Source organism: Lathamus discolor, chromosome 1, assembly GCF_037157495.1.
Source record: "Lathamus discolor isolate bLatDis1 chromosome 1, bLatDis1.hap1, whole genome shotgun sequence".
Lineage (NCBI taxonomy): Eukaryota > Metazoa > Chordata > Aves > Psittaciformes > Psittacidae > Lathamus > Lathamus discolor.
Genome location: NC_088884.1, coordinates 147,064,341 through 147,079,374, shown reverse-complemented (window position 1 = coordinate 147,079,374; position 15,034 = coordinate 147,064,341).

Below are 15,034 nucleotides of genomic sequence, written 5' to 3'. Positions count from 1 at the left end.
AAGAAAGAGTGTAGGAACTTACCTGACACTGGACTTGCTGAGTTGTCAAACTGAATAGAAAGATCTGAAGTACTTAGCAATTTTTGTCACTAGTCTGCAGAGAGGAGACCAGAGATGTCTAGGTCAAGAGTACTAGTCTCAGAAGGTTGATGGCCAGGTGTCTAAGACTGATTGGAAAACCCTTACTGCAGTCAAAAGTGAGGCCAAAGGTGCAATTAACTTAGAAACTGCTGTAATTTGTATTTCATTATTAGTTGTAAATCAATACAAATAGTCTTGCCAGACACAGGCAATTGCTTTTTTAATAAAAGAAAATTAGTAATGAAAGAGAATGAAGTATGTGTGATAAATATATGTTACAAAAACTTTTCACATCGTGTTTCATGAAACTTTAGCTTTACATGATTTACAGAAACAAGAAAAGGCTTCATTTACCTTTTCTCTACCTAGTGTGGAGGTCCCACACCCATACAGTAACCGATGTATGTACTGATTATTATGGTTTAATTATAATAAGATATTCCTAATATGCCTCAGACTTCATGAACACCTGGAGCAAAATAAGAGTGTGTACTGAAAACAACAATTAATAAAAGACCCTAGAACAGTCAGATCATTGCAGGGATCTCCCAAGCTCATAAACAATACACTAAGAAGTAAGGAAAAGTTAAGAAAGAAAATCTAAGTAACCAGAGGGACTATCCATTTAGCCTCTGTTGGACTTCCTGGATCAGAACCTCTGTGGACAGGAATCAGAGAGCACATTTTCTTATGCACTGTGATCAATCATTTTAGTCAAAAAGCTGCTGGTATTTGACAAAGAAATTACTCATCACACTAGATTTTAAATTTCCATGTTTATGAAGTAGTGTTACAGGAAGTATTTCTTTTCATAAAACATTCTGGTGTTTCATTCTTTTAAAATAGACTTTTTAAAAATAAATGAAGCATAAGCATTTCAGTCACTTGCCATTGAAAGACTGTTTGACATCAATCTCCCTTGTTACCACAGTGCATTGTTAAAAAAAGGTATCCTTGGCTGTTACATAGCCCAGGGCAGGACTGAGGTAAGTGTCCTGTCCCTCTGCTGAAGTGCCTGCACATAGGATTTGTGTCACAGAGGAAGAACTCTCACGTTGACTGGAAGGAACCTTGATGTGGAAGCTGGATAAACTATCTCATGTAATACTAGAAAGCCTCAAGAAAGTGAACACATAAGTATCTTGGATGACAAAAAGAAAAGAAGTTAGAGATGAGATAGTGGAAGAGCCTAAGCAATGAAGCAGCTCTGGGTGCTCTGTGAGGAGCCCAGGAAGTGCTAAGGCAGTTTAGAAACTTTCCTTTGTCTTCAAAAATTACAGAAGACGTCTTGTGTTCTTCTATCCCTTGAGGTCTCCATGCATAAAAGTAATTAAACCCCACATTTGCATTATCTTTATCCTGCTCTACTTTAGTTGTTCAAAGGGATTTTTTTCCTCTTTTAGTGTAGAAGGGGTACATTTCTGCGATGTTGAAATAAGTTTGTGAATACAATGTTGATGTTCATAAACACTGAAAAACCACCCAGAGTTTGTTACTGCCATTGTGAAAGATGTCTCACTCTACTGTTATCTTAGCTTTATGATATCATGTTTTGTGTGGGATGAGACTTTGTGCATATATTAAAAGAAACAAAGACAATACTTATTGAATCAGCACACCAACAGCAAGAGTGGTTCTTTAATCACAGTCTATTCCATGAATACTGAGTAGAATACTACAGTAAAAAACCCCTGATATTTTGACTGAGACATAGCAGAGCTTTAGTGCTCATAATACTCTGCTTTTATGGGATCATATTTCTGTCGAAGATATATTAGTAGATTGTGCCAAGATTTAGGCTGTGCAGCTACAGGAACTTGAAAAGTTGCCTCTAGTGTATCAGATACAAAACATGCCACATTAAATTTTGTGAACCGTAACAGTTAGCTAAGTGTATGATGTCTCTTTAAGGAAAGAGATTCAAATCAGATTTCATCTAGGGCCCATTCAAACAAATGTGGATTTTGCTTTTAAAATGACCAGAGCTCCAGGTCTTTACCAGAAAAATGACAAGAAGTTAGATCATTTGATATCAGTTCCCAGCTGCCCCTTGGAGGAAGACAGTGCCACCATAAAGCTGACCTCTATCCAAAAGGAATTAACAGGATAGAGATCTATCAGGGTTCTAGATATCAGCTGTTGATATCAGTTCCATGCCATATTATTAAAGGGATTATTAAGAATGAATGAAAGAAAAGGATTTTGCTGAGTTTTAGCAGGATATTCTAAAAAGCTGATTCAACTCAACTTTGTATTTTGTAGTTTTAATCCCATATCTGTTGATAGCTCATGTGAGATCCCAACAGGCACAGATATACTATGATGCAGAATTTAAAATGCCAATACACTTACAGTGCTTGTTGTTTATAAACTGAGATCAAGAAGTTTAGAAATTACCTGGGTATGCTATAGAAAGTCATAGAATCATAAAATCATTTAGGCTGGATCCTCAAGTCAAACTGTAAACCTGACACTGCCACCACTAAACCATGTCCCTAAGTGCCATGTCTATAAATCTTTTAAATACCTCCAGAGATGGTGGCTCTACCACTTCCCTGGGAAGCCTGTTCCAAAGCCTGACAACCCTTCCAGTGAGGACATTTTTACTAATATCCAATCTAAACCTCCCCTTGTGCAACTTGAGGCTGTTTACTCCCAACCTATCACTTGGGAAAAGTCATTCCACTATTTAAAGCTTCTTCTAATAGCATGCATTACTGCTTTTTTGTAACAGTGCCAGCTGTATGCTTGGATAGTAACACACAGGAAAGCAATTGTTATTTTCAAAAAAGTGTACAGAGGGTAAGTAACCAAGTCCCACTGGTATTTGAGGACCACATCTATTTAAACTGTTTTAAAAGTAGGCACTTGGAATCTTGTAGAAAATCTGATACAATCATTACCAATATAATCATTACCTTTTTGTCTAGAATCACCTAGATGAAACCTTTCTCTTGCGTCCATGATGTGCAGAGGATATGAGCACACAGCATTTTCCTTTTCCTATTTTCTATGGTTTCGCTGAGTATGATTCCTGAGAAATCACTGGAGACAGAAATTCCTGTAAACCTAAGAAACAGGACAAGTGTAAAATGGCTGATCAGTTAATAAGAAGATACATTTGGGGGAATAATAAATCTTTTGATGCAAATAGATGCAGCTCTTTTCTCTGTAAAGTTAAATTATTCAACAGAAGATATTATCTGTAAGAGAAATCATAGGTGAAGGTTGCCTTGTTGGGCCTTTAGTTGGATGGATTGAAACTGAGAGTGTAGAAGACACTATTTATTCAGGATAAATTAAAAAAGCAGATAATATCATTTGTGAAAGAGCACAGGTCTCATGCAAAATAAGAAAATGAAGACAGACGACATTTTCAGTGGACACACAAAAGGGGGAAGTTGTATTTTTCATTCTGTAGCAAATATGCAGCACCACATGGCTGCAGCTGGAGATGTCAGAAGAAAGCTCTAGATACAGGAGCATTAGGAGCCATGAAGCTCGAGATGACCCTTCTGGCAGGGTCCTGTTGAAAAGTTGTGCAGAGAATCCTAAGGAAGGAACTGGCTTTGCTTCATTCTTGGTGTCTTTAGGGAAACAAGAGGGAACATACATTGCTTGTAAATAACAGGATCATTTTTTTTTTTAATTCCTGATTATTCAGTCCAATTTCATTTCTTCTACTACCAACAGTTCACACACCTTCAAATTTAGCTAACTCTTCAGGGCACAAGCAGATAAAATGGTTGAGAACATACCACACAATCGCAGTATGCTCCAGAGAGCAATGGTATCTCTGCATGTTGTAAATAATTCAGAAAGGGCGTAAGACGCAGAGAGGAGTTAAATATTTAGTCTGAGATTGTCAAAGATGCATGAGGGAATTAGACTCCTAAATCCTAATAAAATTCATCAGGAGTTGGAAACCTTAATTCCCTTAGGCTCTTTTGAAAATTCCATTCGTAATTTCATATTAAGGTAGAATGCTGGTCCCACATAATGTTGATTTCATTAAGAAGACACCAGTCTATTTTCCACATTTTTCAAAAGGCTTGATTTTCAGCATTGTAAATATACCATATCCAGCTGGCCAGTGAGTCAAAAGTAGACTTGAAGTGAAGGATTATTTTCTGTATTGTGAATGTCTGTACTATTTTTCATTTTGTTTTCGTTAACTAACAGCTACAGTACTGTATCTAGACAGTTCCCCTGGTGATTCCTACTCAAGCGCTTTAATTATGAGATAAGGACTTACTGTTTCCTGCTTTGATAGGAATTGCTCACCTCTCAAGTAAGTTGGAGTTAACTGTGTTTTTCTCTTTTTTTTCACATTAAATCAACTTCCTTTATTAATTGCTTGTTTTAGTGCATTTTAGTGCTTTGGAAAAACTAAAATGAAATATCTAAAATGAACAATACTAAACTAAAATAAGCCAAAATCAAAAATCTTCAGTGTTATGTAGAATGTCCATGATATTTTCTGTCACTGAAATCTGTTTGTTTAATGCAGCATTTATTGTATTTTCCTCTCTGAGCCCTTCACTTTTCTGATGTTCCAAGTACTTTTATTTATTGTGTTAGTTAAAATTTTAAAGGAATGTCAATTCTTGTATGGAGGAGAACTAGGTCTCTCCCACTATTCATGTTTGCTTTAATTTCAGTTTTCTGGGTTGCTTCACTCAACAATGTCTACCAGACTGGGAAAGCAGTTGTTTATACTTATCTGGCCCTGCTTTACATGAATACAGTGTGTGATTCTTTCGAGAATCAAGCTCTCTGGCTCTTGACTTCTCTCTATATGTTTTCACATATCAATTTAAGACAAACCCCATTTCTATTAGACAATACTTTTGGGGATGCAGCTGTGTACTAATTGTCTTTCCAGCTTACCCGCAGAAAAATGAAAGCAATATAGTGTAGTCCATTAATTTTAGAAACACTGGGGCAGAACTTTAACTGATGTAAGTGGACATAGCTGCAATGACTTTATCTGATGGATTTTCTCCTGCTGGGGATAAGGCCTCCTTTATTGACTTTTCAAAGCATTTGCAGATTTCAGGCAGTACAGTTTGATTAATTTCTCTTAGCCTATGTAGATCTTGCCCATCTTGTCTGCTGTGCACATTATACTCGTCCTGTATCTGAAGTGTAAGGTTACTACTGTATTTTATTTGCTGTGTTCTGTAAAGCTGCTCACTGATTTTTAATCCATGGATCATTCTTATTCATCATTACAAGTAGATTTACAGGATCTTAACGCAATAACTCCCAAAAATGAACTGCTGTCAGCTGCAAGCTTTTCAGTTTAATAGTAAAATAATTCGCTATCATTTGTATTTCAAACAATACTGAATAACCTTAGATTCTGTTATGATGGAAAGCATGCTATTCTTTTTATTGTCATTTTAGGGATTGCTGAGAATATTGAACATATATTGGATACATTCAGACCATTTCTTTTTCTCTTTTTCTTGGCTAATCTACCTACACTGAATACAAAGTTTGAGGAGGAAGGTCCATGGAAAGAAAAGGACCAATATTCATTGTTGGTTTTGCTAATTTGGAATTGAATGAAATCCATAACTTGAATGTACCTTTTGAAGAATGTTAAGTTGAACGTGCTTCTCAGAAAGAAACTGAAATTAAAATAACCCTGGACCAGCAGGGATCCTGTCTTGTGAAGAAATATTTGATATTCCCCTCCTGAAAAGGCTCTGTGGTGAAAGTCAAGGCCAACATTTCTCATCCATGTGGTGCCATGTAAGAGCCTGAATTCAGTCTGAGTTTAGAATGGAGAGGTGCAAGGTTTTGTATCAGGTCACATCAAGGATAATCTAGAAAGGACTCTTCATCCCCTGTCACCATAAGAGGCAATGGCACAGCTGAAAGCGACACACAATGGCAGCCTGTACCCATGGCTGTCCATAAGCAACTGAAATGGAGATGATCAATGCAGATCACTTGAAGGAGTCCCAGGAAAATCACATGAATCCTTAAAAAAAAAAAAAAAAGAGGCCTTGAAGGTACTTCTTTCAGTAAGCAGTATGGACAAGTATCATTTGACCTAAAGAAATTTGACCTCTGGAAAGGAGGTGCTAGAAAAGTTCTTGATGAAGGAAGATAGGAACCACCAAAAGGAGTACAAAATAACTGCTTCATTAAAAAAATTTTCCCATTTCATGTCCCAGGAAGGGGAGAACAGAAGAATTTGTACCCAGTACAGATATTCTTGAGGTTGTCCCTGTAAGGGACATAGAAATGACTAAACTTATTTCTTAGATTGTTCTTAAAAAAAGAAAAAAAAAAAGAAAGAAAAGATTCATTCTAACAGATAGCATTCATTAAATATCCATGGAAATCCAAAACAAATAGATTGCCTAATCAAGATGAAAGGACAAGAATACTTCTGATGATTTGATCTGAAAAATAAACAGTTCAGTACACTGATAGGGCTTAATTATGTCCTTTCTTACTTAAATGATTTTCTGTTTTAAAACAGTAGATATTAAATTATGCTAAAGTAAAATATTCTTTATGATTTTTAACATGTCTTTTATGCTTGTGAAAACTTTTGTGAGTTTAGTCCATAAATCCACATCAAGCATTTTAATACAAAGTATGTTGACTTAAACTCATCATCTGCTTAATCAACAGTTTTAGTTTATTATCAGAAAGCATCAGTAACCTTGATGCACTTTATCTTAATTTATGCTTTCATCAAGGAGGGAGAGAACCCAATAATAAGTGATCACATTAGAAATGCATTGCAAAATGTACACCAGGAAAATTATTCAACATTTGGCAACAAATAGCTTCATGCAACTGAACACTGACAATGTAGTAACACATTCCTTATCAGAGCATATTTCTGTTGTGGGGCAGGAAGAATTTACTCCGTCTCAGATTATGACTATAGTTGTACCTATAGTACCACTAGGTTATATTTGACTCCCCAAGTCAGTACTATAATCCTGAGGCATCTTTTCTTGAAGGTATCCTTTCCAGATTATTCCCCGAGCCACTGTGACTATGAGGCAGTCCTTGAGGTATTCCCTAGCACTTCAATCAGATAAATTTGAGGACAAACTCAAGTTTATATCGGCACATCTGAACAAAACACCCCTATGCCAGCGGTGAACAGGTGCTGAATGCAAAAAATGAGGGCTCCCCTACTGTCATGCTCTTATGCAAAAAAGTAGCATTGAACACTGTCATAGGGTTTGGTTGGTTGGTGGTTTTTTTTAGCTTTAGTCTTCTCAAACAGTCCTGAAAGTTTTGGAAGGAGAAAGCTGCAACAAGCATTCATATAACTTCTTGTTAAAGATGCTTTCTTTACAGTTAAAAACATCCAAACCACTGAATTAACATTGAAAGTGTGGGCTTTGCCCACTACATGTCTGTAAACAACAGAAACACAGTGGACAATTGGCTTATATGAGAACTTGTTTGTCAAGTTTAAAGCCATTATTCATCGAAATGAAATATTGAATATACCACAAACCTGAAGAATGTCATGACCAAGCACCACACTGGCTTTCTGTTCTCTTTCAGCCACAGGGGTTATGGCAGGAGAAAATCCTGGGGATATGGGTTGTACTTTCAAAGAGTAATTTATGACAGATACATTTTTAAAAAATCATCAATATGATTACAGAAAAGGTGTATAAATTCATGGAAAGATTAAACTAAAGAACATAGATGTACCAAATCTCAGAGTAGGAAGAAAGATCAGATCTTTGCACTGCACTCAAAACAGCTAGACTAATTGTTTGCTTGTGAAAGTCACATGTGATGTTTGCTTCGAGTTATCTTCCAGATACAGAAACACTGCTTGGCCTAATCTTTTCTGTCAGAAGTGGGCTTCTCAAGCCTTTTTTGGTAAAACTGCTCTTTGCGGATGATAGAAGTTCCTACTCATCTAAGCCAAAGTAGTTTGTAGGTAATATAAATCGATACTACAATTACCTGGAGATAAATTATTAGATGCTTTCACAAACCTTCCACAAGGATTGCTTATGATTTTTACAGGAAAAAAGCCAAATGAAGAATTCAGTCAAAAATAAGCAGTAGATTTCAGTTTACTCATGTGCAAGCCTTGCAAAATCATAGCCAAGGGCTGAAAGAAAGAAATGGAAAAGAAGATGCAGCCTGAGCATTTGGATGTCTAGGTCTTTTAGAAGGAAGTTTCTTCTGTTTTAAAGTTAAACTCAAATGAGAAAGCTGATTATCTTCTGCTGTGAAGTGAATTGTGCGGCCTCCTCGTGCCTGTAGCATTTGCATAATGTAGTATTTGCCTTTACAGCACCTTTTGCATTCGGATAGTGAACTCTGTTGCTATGAACAGATTATTAACTTTTTTGTGTCTTTCCCAGAAGAATATAATGAGGACTTGGTTTTTGTGTGGTGAACTTGATGAATGTGTTTTTCTCCACGTTATTATCTTTTTGCACTGAGATAATTTTCAGTAAAAATTCTGGTTTAGGAACCACATGAAACTGACACAAAACATATGCAACCCCAGATTTATTTGTCTTTTTGAAAAGTGAGTTTCTATTACCATGTGTACCCTTTTAAAAGCTGCTGAAGTATAAAAGCTTTTACCATTTGGTGAGTAGCTATTTTGCATTACTAGTTTATGGAGTCACATCATAATCTGTCAAACTCCCCTTTATAATTATTAGTGAATCCTAAATGACAGAGTTCATTCCCTGGCACCTTGTACGACAGTGAAAAATAAGATTTTTCACGTAAGTTGCTTGCAATATAGACTAATTGGCATGCTAATTGACTTTTACTATAATTTAAGTTTATTGTTTATTGCTTTTAGATGCTAGCTGACATTCATTTTTCTAGTAGAACACAGTACATGTTGTTTTTGTAAAGACAAATATGCTTTAATTGTACTATACCAGAGAGATGTCTGGGGTTTCCATTTGAACAATGTGTGTACCTAAGGTGATGGTTTTTTTCATGGGTTTTGTGTCCAGTAAAGATCAAATTGCATTTTAACCTGGTGTGTGAGCAATAGAGTATATTGTCATTACATAGGTAAAGAAATTAGTATAGACCAGATCTTATACATTCTGCTGAAAGTACAGTCTAACCTGAACTAGCATTATTCAAGTGTCAGGAGTCTTTAACTTCAACTGTTCTAGGTTAGCCAATTGTACGTGTGCTAAGGTGGTTTATTGTCCTTCAGATCATACTTACCAGGTTGCTTAGATCCAGTAAATACAAAAGTGAATTTAACATTTTGGATCTGTCCTAGACCAAGAAACAAAAGAAACTCTAAATGAAGTTTGGAGCAGTCCTTTGTAGACACATCCAGTAGAGAGACTTGATAGCATGACTTAGAAACACAGTCTCAGGTTTACATCTATATTTCTGGATTTTATAATGCCGATATAAATCACTGGCTGCATCTTATTAAAATCAGCTTCATAGTTGTGCTTTATGCATATACTGTGTCAAGGGATCTAGCTGATAGATTCAAATCACAGACTTTCGTGTGACACATTAAATTTCAGGATACACTACTGACCATTGACTTAGCTCTATTCAGACTTTTCAGCAAGAAAAACATCAATTTTTTTGACACCATCAATAAAATTAGTCTATTTTATTTAAAGCATTTTATTCTATAGCATATACAAACATTACATCATCTTTATTTTTAAGCATCTATTTTGAGTAATGTTATTACCCGTAATAAGTTTCATACTGATAGTGCTGACAGCACTGAAAATCGTCCTCACTCCATACACACAGGCAAGCGAAGTTAATTTTCTCATACTGGAGTGCAATTTTCATGCCATATAGATAGGCACCATGATCTGTATCACATTTATACATACATGTCTAGGTATCCAACACAGTAAATTACAGTGATTACCATACACAAGTAGCTCTCATTCTAAAGCTCTGCTACAGCTGCTGTATAACTTTGCTTAGGAAACTGGTTTGTCCTTATTATTGGCTGAGGAGATGGATACAAGTTCATTTTTCCTCAGGATTAACTCAGAAGTTCAAAATGAACTGCCAGAACTTGCACAAGTATAGCAGAAATAAAACTTCACTGCTTCTTCTGGACAACACAAATGATTTCACAGTTTGTGGGTGATTTAAGTGTGATAAATGAAAATGCATGTGTAACTTCAGAGCATGACGAATCAAAAAAAAAAAAAAAAAAAGCATGTAACTTCTCTGTTTAGATTTTGAATATGGAACCAAGAAACATTCATTCCAGCGTGGGGATGTTTATCTTGTTACGCATTTTTTTAAGCACTAACATTCAAAGTTTTTAAAATGGAATAAAGAGTCAAGGCATTGACGGGCAGAGACTTTTTAGAGATGTTAAATGGACCATCACTTCAAGAAACGATTGACATTGAGAAAGAAATTAGATGCTCAGAACTAGACATTTTATCTTCTAGTTAAAGCATGGAAAAGCAACAGGCAAAGACTGAGTTGCCAGGGAAATATTGAAAACTAGTTATGATAAGACTCCCAGTAAAATTCCCCAAATTTTCAGTGAAAGGAAGAACCAGAAGAAAACTCAGAACAAGATGAAAGTCTGGCTGCAGTGGCTGCTGAGGTGTTGCATGTCTTCCAATGACAGGCGAAGTCTTCTGTAATGTCACGTTAAGCAAAATAGAAGATATGGCTGGGGAAAACTACAGGCGAAGTAGAACAATGATTTGAAAAATTCATTCAATAAAACAAATTCACAACAAATGCCCAGATTTGCAAAGCCTGCACAGAACAGAAGATAGAAACATGTCTGGCAAGTGTCAAATATCTGCCACAACAAGCAGGCCATCAGGTGTCTGCCTTTCAGGAGGCAAGATGAGAGAATAGGACAAGGCGGGGGGGGGGGGGGGGGGGGGGGTGGTGGTCACAAATGTTAAATACATGGAAAGAGAAATAGTGACCATGAGGGAATTCTGATAGTGGAAATCTCCAGGGCAAAAACGTAAGGTATAAATCAGTGAACTGGGAGGTGTCCCTGCCTATGGGAGGGGGGTTGGAACTAGATGATCTTAAGGTCCTTTCCAACCCTAATTATTCTATGATTCCATGATAGGGGTGATAAATCTTGTCTCTTTACATATCACAGACTACAAAAATGTTTGTCTTCTATACAAATAAATAGAAAATTACCCAGTGGTTTCAACGAGGAGATGAGTACAGCTATAAGGATGTGGATTCTCAGTAAAGTGTTGACCTGGGGTCATGGAGAGGCGATAGATGTTTGTCCAACAATTACACACTGTGTTTGGAAAACATTTATTGTGGGATTCACTTGGGAGTGGGTTGGGGGCAAGAGGTGAAATTCCCTCTTTTCTGTGGCCCTAACAAAATGAGAGTTAGTCCTTCATGAAAGCTCATTCCCTCCCAACTTAACACCTTAGTTACTAATTTAAACTGGTTATTCTTCATGCTCGTAGTTTGTCCAATTGCAGAAGCCTGTGTCAGGATTTAAAATTCACCTCTTAAAACAGCATTTCGGTTTAATGACAGGTCTTCTTAATGTTAATTGAAGTTTGCTACCCGAGTCCTTAGAAAACCACCTCAAATTTTATTCTCAGCTTTCAGTCTGCATCCTGACTTATCTTTAAACTCACTGTGAAAGGTACTTCTGGTTGTTGGGAAAATATGGTTTCTTATTAATTTAACTTTAAAAATTCTCTTTCCTTAAATAAGCAGAAGAATATTTAGTTAGTGTAATGCCCTGCTTTGTCTATAGGACATATGAATCACTGAGTATCAGCTACAGAATAACTCCACTATAACATGCCTGAATGGTCTTACCTTTAGGAATCCTTCATTAACCTGTTAGCATTCAGATTCCAATTTCAAGTATCACAGAGTAGACATCAGCCATATGGGCTAATCATAGAACCATAGAATAGTTAGGGTTGGAAAGGACCTCAAGATCATCTAGTTCCAAACCCACTGCGATGGGCAGGGACACCTACCACTAAACCATCCCACCTAAGGCTTCATCCAACCTAGCCTTGAACACCACCAGGGATGGAGCATTCACAACCTCCCTGGGCAACCCATTCCAGTGCCTCATCACCCTAACAGGAAAGAACTTCCTCCTTATATCCAATCTAAACTTCCCCTGTTTAAGTTTTAACCCATTACCCCTTGTCCTGTCACTACAGTCCCTGACGAAGAGTCCCTCCCCAGCATCCCTATAGGCCCCCTTCAGATACTGGAAGGCTGCTATGAGGTCTCCACACAACCTTCTCTTCTCCAGGCTGAACAGCCCCAACTTCCTCAGCCTATCTTCATATGGGAGGTGCTCCAGTCCCCTGATCATCCTCGTGGCCCTCCTCTGGACTTGTTCCAACAGTTCCATGTCCTTTTTTATGTTGAGGACACCAGAACTGCACACAATACTCCAGGTGAGGTCTCATGAGAGCAAAGTAGAGGGGCAAGATCACCTCCTTCAACCTACTGGTCACGCTCCTTTTGATGCAGCCCAGGATACAGTTGCCTTTCTGGGCTGCAAGCGCACCCTGCCAGCTCATGTTCATTTTGTCATCGACCAGCACCCCCAAGTCCTTCTCTGCAGGGCTGCTCTGAATCTCTTCCTTGCCCAACCTGTAGCTGTGCCTGGGATTGCTCCGACCCAGGTGTAGGACCTTGCACTTGTCATGGTTAAACTTCATAGGGTTGGCATCAGCCCACCTCACAAGCGTGTCAAGGTCCCTCTGGATGGCATCCCTTCCCTCCAGCATATCAACCGGACCACACAGCTTGGTGTCATCGGCAAACTTGCTGAGGGTGCACTCAATCTCACTGTCCATGTCAGCGATGAAGACGTTAAACAAGACCGGTCCCAACACAGATCCCTGAGGGACACCACTCGTTACTGGTCTCCAGCCGGACATTGAGCCATTGACCACAACTCTTTGTGTGCGGCCATCCAGCCTGTTCTTTATCCACCGCGTGGTCCATCCATCAAATTGATATCTCTCCAATTTAGAGACAAGGATGTTGTGTGGGACAGTGTCAAACACATTGCACAAGTCCAGGTAGATGACATCAACTGCTCTACCCCTGTCCATCAGTTCCGTAGCCCCATCATAGAAGGCCACCAAATTGCTCAGGCAGGATTTCCCCTTAGTGAAGCCATGCTGGCTGTCACCAAGCACCTTGTTGTTTTTCATGTGCCTTAGCATGCCTTCCAGGAGAATCTGGTCCAAGATTTTGCCAGGCACAGAGGTGAGACTGACTGGTCTGTAATTCCCCGGGTCTTCCATTCTCCCCTTCTTGAAAATGGGGATTATATTTCCCTTTTTCCAGTTGTCGGGAAGTTCACCTGACTGCCATGATTTTTCAAATATGATGGCCAGTGGCTTAGTAACTTCCTTTGCCATCTCCTTCAGGACCCGCGGATGGATTTCATCAGGTCCCATGGACTTGTGCACGTTCAGATTTTTATGATGGTCTCGAACCAGATCCTCTCCTACAGTGGGCCCAAGGTCTTAATTCTCACAGTCCCTGCATCTACATTCTAAGACTTGGGTGGTGCAGTCAGAGCATTTGTCAGTGAAGACCTAGGCAAAGAAGTCATTCAGAACCTCTGCGTTCTCCAAATCCTGCGTAGCCAGTTCTCCCGAGAGCTTCCTCAGGGGGCCTGTGTTGTCCCTAGTCTGATTTTTGTTTGCTATGTACCTATAGAATCCCTTCCTGTTATCCTTAACCTCCCTAGCCAAGTTTAATTCTAACTGGGCCTTAGCCTTCCTAACCCTGTCCCTAGCTTCCCGGACAACATCCCTGTACTCTACCCAGGCCGCCTGTCCTTGCTTCCACTTTTTATAAGTCTCTTTTTTCCTTTGAGTTTTCCTCAGCAGCTCCTTATCCATCCAAGGAGGTCTCCTGGCCCTCCTGCTGTGCTTTCTTCTAGTTGGGATGCAGCACTCCTGAGCTTGTAGCAGGTGATCCTTGAATATCAACCAACAGTCTTGGGCCCCCCTGCCCTCTAGGGCTATATCACATGGAACCTTACTAAGCCGGTTCCTGAAGAGGCCAAAGTCTGCTCTTTTGAAGTCCTGGGCAGTGAGCTTGCTACATGTTCTTCTTACTGTCCTGGGGATCTCAAATTCGACCATCAGTAATCAATAATCAATAGCTCCTTCTTCTGTGGGACACTAATACAAAACAATAAGGCATGGCATTTTTTTTCTTTCCTTTTAGACTACACACATTAGGTTACAATGACAACTGAAATTCTTTGAGAACTGTTATTTTTTGAAATTAATTCTTTCCACGAGCATATCACATGAATACTTTGTTGAGTATATTAATGCTAATTCTAGTGTCCTCCAGCATAATTTATACGCCTACAACTTTTCAGCAATTGCGCTATGCAACATTTTAACATTCTTGTAACTTTTGATGAATTTTTACTATCAATTTTCATCTAACTTGTATCATTTCCCTTCTACTACTCTCTTTAATCCTACTCTTGCTATTTTGAATTTTAGATTTTTCAGTCCTTTTTACCCTCAACACATGTGGCATTGAATGAACTTCTCACAGGCTTTATGGAGGACTCTAATGTCAGCTGAAAGAGCTCTCTGATTTGCCAGGTATTGACTACTTTCAAAAAAATTGGTTTTAAATTTATTTTTGCTGCATTTATGTGTACCCTCATTAGTCATAGCTCAGAATTTTCATGCTCTCTTTTTTGAGCTGCAATTTCCTCCCTAACATGATCTGTCTCTGATTTCTGAATCATCTACCATCAGTCTTATTTTTTGCACTTTTGTCCTAATCATACTTCTTAAAAAAACCCAATTACTTAGCTGAGCCGCTTCCTGCTTCAGAGGTAACATACTTCTACAGTATACTAAATTGATCACCTTTTGGATATCATGTTTTAGTACAACAACTCGAATGGCTTACATTAGCTGTATAAATGGTTTGTTTGCTTTCA